Here is a 6,000-nt window from a genome sequence, read left to right as displayed (position 1 = left end):
CCCACGAGAGTTTTCGGTTGGTCTTCAGCGGCAGGTCCTTCAGTGCCACCGAACACACCCGGAGCGAGTGAAGGACCCGCTGCCGAAGACCCGGAGCTTCTTCCGCTCTGGGTCTTCGGTGGCAGTTAGCCGGTGATGACTCCATCCGCTCCGGATCTTCGGCGGCGGGTCCTTCACTCGCTCCGGGACCCGCCGCCGAAGAAGTGCCCCAAAGACCCGGAGCAGAAGGACCCCTGGCGCCAAAGACCCCAGACCCCCTGAATCCTCTGGGTGGCCCTGGCTGGGAGGCCTCTCTGCAGCCAGGGGCTCATCCTCTTCCTTCTATTCCTAGTTGGGGGTCTCTGCATCCCATCACCAGACAGATCAGGACTGGACAAACTAGCAGCCTGGGGCCACAGGCAGGCAGCACTGGCAGTGGAAGTCAACGAATGGCTACGCAGGTGGTGTTGGAAAGAAGGCTTTGGATTCTTCGACCATGGGATGGTGTTCCAAGAAGCAGGAGTGCTGGGCAGGGACGAGCTCCACCTAACGAAAAGAGGGAAGAGCATCTTCACCAGCAGGCTGGCTAACCTAGTGAGGAGGGCTTTAAACTAGGTTCACCGGGGGAAGGAGACCAAAGCCCTGAGGTAAGTGGGGAAATGGGATCCTGGGAGGAAGCACAAGCAGGAGAGCGCAAGAGGGGAGGACTCCTGTCTCATACTGAGAAAGAGGGACGATCAATGAGTTATCTTAAGTGCCTATACACAAATGCAAGAAGCCTGGGAAACAAGCAGGGAGAACTGGAAGTCTTGGCACAGTCAGGGAACTATGATGCGATTGGAATAACAGAGACTTGGTGGAATAACTCACATGACTGGAGTACTATCATGGATGGATATAAACTGTTCAGGAAGGACAGGCAGGGCAGAAAAGGTGGGGGAGTTGCGTTGTATGTAAGAGAGGAGTATGACTGCTCAGAGCTCCGGTATGAAACTGCAGAAAAACCTGAGTGTCTCTGGATAAAGTTGAGAAGTGTGAGCAACAAGGGTAATGTGGTGGTCGGAGTCTGCTATAGACCACCAGACCAGGGGGATGAGGTGGACGAGGCTTTCTTCTGGCAACTAGCAGATGTTGCTAGATCGCAGGCCCTGGTTTTCATGGGAGACTTTAATCACCCTGATATCTGCTGGGAGAGCAATACAGCGGTGCACAGACAATCCAGGAAGTTTTTGGAAAGTGTAGGGGACAATTTCCTGGTGCAAGTGCTGGAGGAACCAACTAGGGGCAGAGCTTTCCTTGACCTGCTGCTCACAAACAGGGAAGGATTAGTAGGGGAAGCAAAAGTGGATGGGAACCTGGGAGGCAGTGACCATGAGATGGTCGAGTTCAGGATCCTGACACAAGGAAGAAAGGAGAGCAGCAGAATATGGACCCTGGACTTCAGAAAAGCAGACTTTGACTCCCTCAGGGAACAGATGGGCAGGATCCCCTGGGAGAATAACATGAAGGGCAAAGGGGTCCAGGAGAGCTGGCTGTATTTTAAAGAATCCTTATTGCGGTTGCAGGAACAAACCATCCCGATGTGTAGAAAGAATAGTAAATATGGCAGGCGACCAGCTTGGCTAAACAGTGAAATCCTTGCTGATCTTAAACGCAAAAAAGAAGCTTACAAGAAGTGGAAGATTGGACAAATGACCAGGGAGGAGTATAAAAATATTGCTCAGGCATGCAGGAGTGAAATCAGGAAGGCCAAATCACACTTGGAGTTGCAGCTAGCAAGAGATGTTAAGAGTAACAAGAAGGGTTTCTTCAGGTATGTTAGCAACAAGAAGAAAGTCAAGGAAAGTGTGGGCCCCTTACTGAATGAGGGAGGCAACCTAGTGACTGAGGATGTGGAAAAAGCTAATGTACTCAATGATTTTTTTGCCTCTGTCTTCACAAACAAGGTCAGCTCCCAGACTGCTGCACTGGGCAGCACAATATGGGGAGAAGGTGACCAGCCCTCTGTGGAGAAAGAAGTGGTTCGGGATTATTTAGAAAAACTGGACGTGCACAAGTCCAGGGGCCGGATGCGCTGCATCCGAGGGTGCTAAAGGAGTTGGCGGATGAGATTGCAGAGCCATTACCCATTATTTTTGAAAACTCATGGCGATCGGGGGAGGTCCCGGATGACTGGAAAAAGGCTAATGTAGTGCCCATCTTTAAAAAAGGGAAAAAGGAGGATCCGGGGAACTACAGGCCAGTCAGCCTCACCTCAGTCCCTGGAAAAATCATGGAGCAGGTCCTCAACGAATCAATTATGAAACACTTAGAGGAGAGGAAAGTGATCAGGAACAGTCAGCATGGATTCACCAAGGGGAAGTCGTGCCTGACTAACCTAATTGCCTTCTATGATGAGATAACTGGCTCTGTGGATGAGGGGAAAGCAGTGGATGTGTTATTCCTTGACTTTAGCAAAGCTTTTGATACGGTCTCCCACAGTATTCTTGCTGCCAAGTTAAAGAAGTATGGGCTGGATGAATGGACTGTAAGGTGGACAGAAAGCTGGCTAGATCGTTGGGCTCAACGGGTAGTGATCAATGGCTCCAAGTCTAGTTGGCAGCCAGTTTCAAGCGGAGTGCCCCAAGGGTCGGTCCTGGGGCCGGTTTTGTTTAATATCTTTATTAATGATCTGGAGGATGGAGTGGACTGCACTCTCAGCAAGTTTGCCGATGACACTAAACTAGGAGGCGTGGTAGATACACTAGAGGGTAGGGATCGGATACAGAGGGACCTAGACAAATTAGAGGATTGGGCCAAAAGAAACCTGATGAGGTTCAACAAGGACAAGTGCAGAGTCCTGCACTTAGGACGGAAGAATCCCATGCACAGCTACAGACTAGGGACCGAATGGCTAGGTAGCAGTTCTGCAGAAAAGGACCTAGGGGTCACAGTGGACGAGAAGCTGGATATGAGTCAACAGTGTGCTCTTGTTGCCAAGAAGGCTAACGGCATTTTGGGCTGTATAAGTAGGGGCATTGCCAGCAGATCGAGGGACGTGATCGTTCCCCTTTATTCGACATTGGTGAGGCCTCATCTGGAGTACTGTGTCCAGTTTTGGGCCCCATACTACAAGAAGGATGTGGAAAAATTGGAAAGAGTCCAGCGGAGGGCAACAAAAATGATTAGGGGTCTGGAGTGCATGACTTATGAGGAGAGGCTGAGGGAACTGGGATTGTTTAGTCTCCAGAAGAGAAGAATGAGGGGGGATTTGATAGCAGCCTACAACTACCTGAAGGGGGGATTCCAAAGAGGATGGAACTCGGCTGTTCTCAATGGTGGCAGATGACAGAACAAGGAGCAATGGTCTCAAGTTGCAGTGGGGGAGGTCTAGGTTGGATATTAGGAAACACTATTTCACTAGGAGGGTGGTGAAGCACTGGAATGCGTTACCTAGGGAGGTGGTGGAGTCTCCTTCCTTGGAGGTTTTTAAGGCCCGGCTTGACAAAGCCCTGGCTGGGATGATTTAGTTGGGAATTGGTCCTGCTTTGAGCAGGGGGTTGGACTAGATGACCTCCTGAGGTCCCTTCCAACCCTGATATTCTATGATTCTATGATAACTGGGTGGCAGAGCAGCACGTGGCAGAGGCCCATGGCTGGAAGTCCCCTTAGCTTGCGCTAGCTACCAGGGCCACCACCCACCCAGTCCACTTCTGCTCTAAACAAATCCCCCAGCCGCTCACCGGCAGCCTCTGGGGTGGGGGAAGAGGGAGGCCTGGACTTCGCATCTTCCAGCCCAGCTCAGCTAGGGTGACCAGACGTCCCGATTTTATCGGCACTGTCCCGATATTTGCTTGTTTGTCCCGCGTCCTGACCGATGTGCGGTCGGGACACTGGACAAACAAGCAATTTTGCCCTCCCTGGAGGGCTCTCGCCCCCCCACCCCCGACTCCACCCCCTCCTTCCCCCATTGGCTCCCTCCCCAAATCCCCGCCCTGGCCCCGCCTCTTACCCAAGCACGTGGCATTCCTTCTCCCTCCCAGGCTTGTTGCTGTAATGGCGGCAAGCCTGGAGGGAGGGGGTGGTGGCTGGCTTCCAGTTCCTGGAGCTGGTGAGTAGGGGCACCGGATGGGCAGGGGGGCTGGCAAGGGGGCTGCTCCCCGAGGAGGGCGACGGGGGGGCTCTGGACCCCGGCAGGGGAGAGCGGCTCGGGGCCACACGAGTGGCCATGTAAAGTTTACACTGGTCTACAATTTTTGAGAAGTCGTCTGCTTCAGAGATAAAATGTGCTATTTATTATGTATTTTGATGTGCTGAATTCAAATATGACAATTAAAACAACTGATTGGCTACTGTTTCTAAGACATTTAAGTTTTTACATTTTATGTCTATGTATATTGTGTAGATAGTAGAGTTTTAATCATAATTTGTAAACCTAGGTCTTTTCATGTGTTTATGGTTGCTTTACATGATAATATTTCACCTGTCCTGTTTATGTTACACTTTAAAAATCAGCAAAAGGGTTATATAAATAAAATTTATTATGAAACAAAAGGCAAAATACTATTATGTACATTGTTTAGTCCTATTCAGTGTCTACTCGGCACTTCTTGGCTTGTCTCTTGTATTCATTAAATGGAGCATCTCTTGTCACTGTCCAGCAATAGTCTGCAAGCATTGATGGGCTCCATTTGCCCTGATAGCGTTTCTCCATTGTTGCAATGTCCTGGTGAAATCGCTCGCCGTGCTCGTCGCTCACTGCTCCGCAGTTCGGTGGAAAAAAATCTAGATGAGAGTGCAAAAAATGTATCTTTAGTGACATGTTGCAACCAAGGCTTTTGTATGCCTTGAGGAGGTTTTCCACCAACAACCTGTAGTTGTCTGCCTTGTTGTTTCCCAGAAAATTTATTGCCACTAACTGGAAGGCTTTCCATGCCGTCTTTTCCTTGCCACACAGTGCATGGTCAAATGCATCATCTCGAAGAAGTTCACGAATCTGAGGACCAACAAAGACACCTTCCTTTACCTTAGCTTCACTTAACCTTGGAAATTTTCCACGGAGGTACTTGAAAGCTGCTTGTGTTTTGTCAATGGCCTTGACAAAGTTTTTCATCAGACCCAGCTTGATGTGTAAGGGTGGTAACAAAATCTTCCTTGATTCAACAAGTGGTGGATGCTGAACACTTTTCCTCCCAGGCTCCAATGACTGTCGGAGTGGCCAAGCTTTCTTGATGTAGTGGGAATCTCTTGCACGACTATCCCATTCGCAGAGAAAACAGCAGTACTTTGTGTATCCAGTCTGCAGACCAAGCAAGAGAGCAACAACCTTCAAATCGCCACAAAGCTGCCACTGATGTTGGTCATAGTTTATGCACCGCAAAAGTTGTTTCATGTTGTCATAGGTTTCCTTCATATGGACTGCATGACCAACTGGAATTGATAGCAAAACATTGCCATTATGCAGTAAAACAGCTTTAAGACTCGTCTTCGATGAATCAATGAACAGTCTCCACTCATCTGGATCGTGAACGATGTTGAGGGCTGCCATCACACCATCGATGTTGTTGCAGGCTACAAGATCACCTTCCATGAAGAAGAATGGAACGGAACATGGAAACCCTAACGTCACCTGCCAGGAGATTCCACTGCTGTAGTCTGGAGCCCAACAGCTCTGCCTTACTCTTGGGTAGTTCCAAATCCCTGACAAGGTCATTCAGTTCACCTTGTGTTAGGAGGTGTGGTTCAGAGGAGGAGGATGGGAGAAAATGTGGGTCCTGTGACATTGATGGTTCAGGACCAGAAGTTTCATCCTCTTCCTCGTCTGACTCAAGTGAGAATGATTCTGGTGCATCAGGAACCGGCAGTCCTTCTCCGTGGGGTACTGGGCGTATAGCTGATGGAATGTTTGGATAATGCACAGTCCACTTTTTCTTCTTTCCCAACTGGAGGCACCATGCAGAAGTAACAATTGCTGGTATGATCTGTTGGCTCTCTCCAAATCATTGGCACTGCAAAAGGCATAGATTTCCTTTTCCTGTTCAA

The sequence above is a fragment of the Emys orbicularis genome, chromosome 9 (genome assembly GCF_028017835.1).
Source record: "Emys orbicularis isolate rEmyOrb1 chromosome 9, rEmyOrb1.hap1, whole genome shotgun sequence".
NCBI lineage: Eukaryota > Metazoa > Chordata > Testudines > Emydidae > Emys > Emys orbicularis.
The sequence above is the reverse complement of the archived record's forward strand: the minus strand, read 5'-3'. Positions refer to the sequence as shown.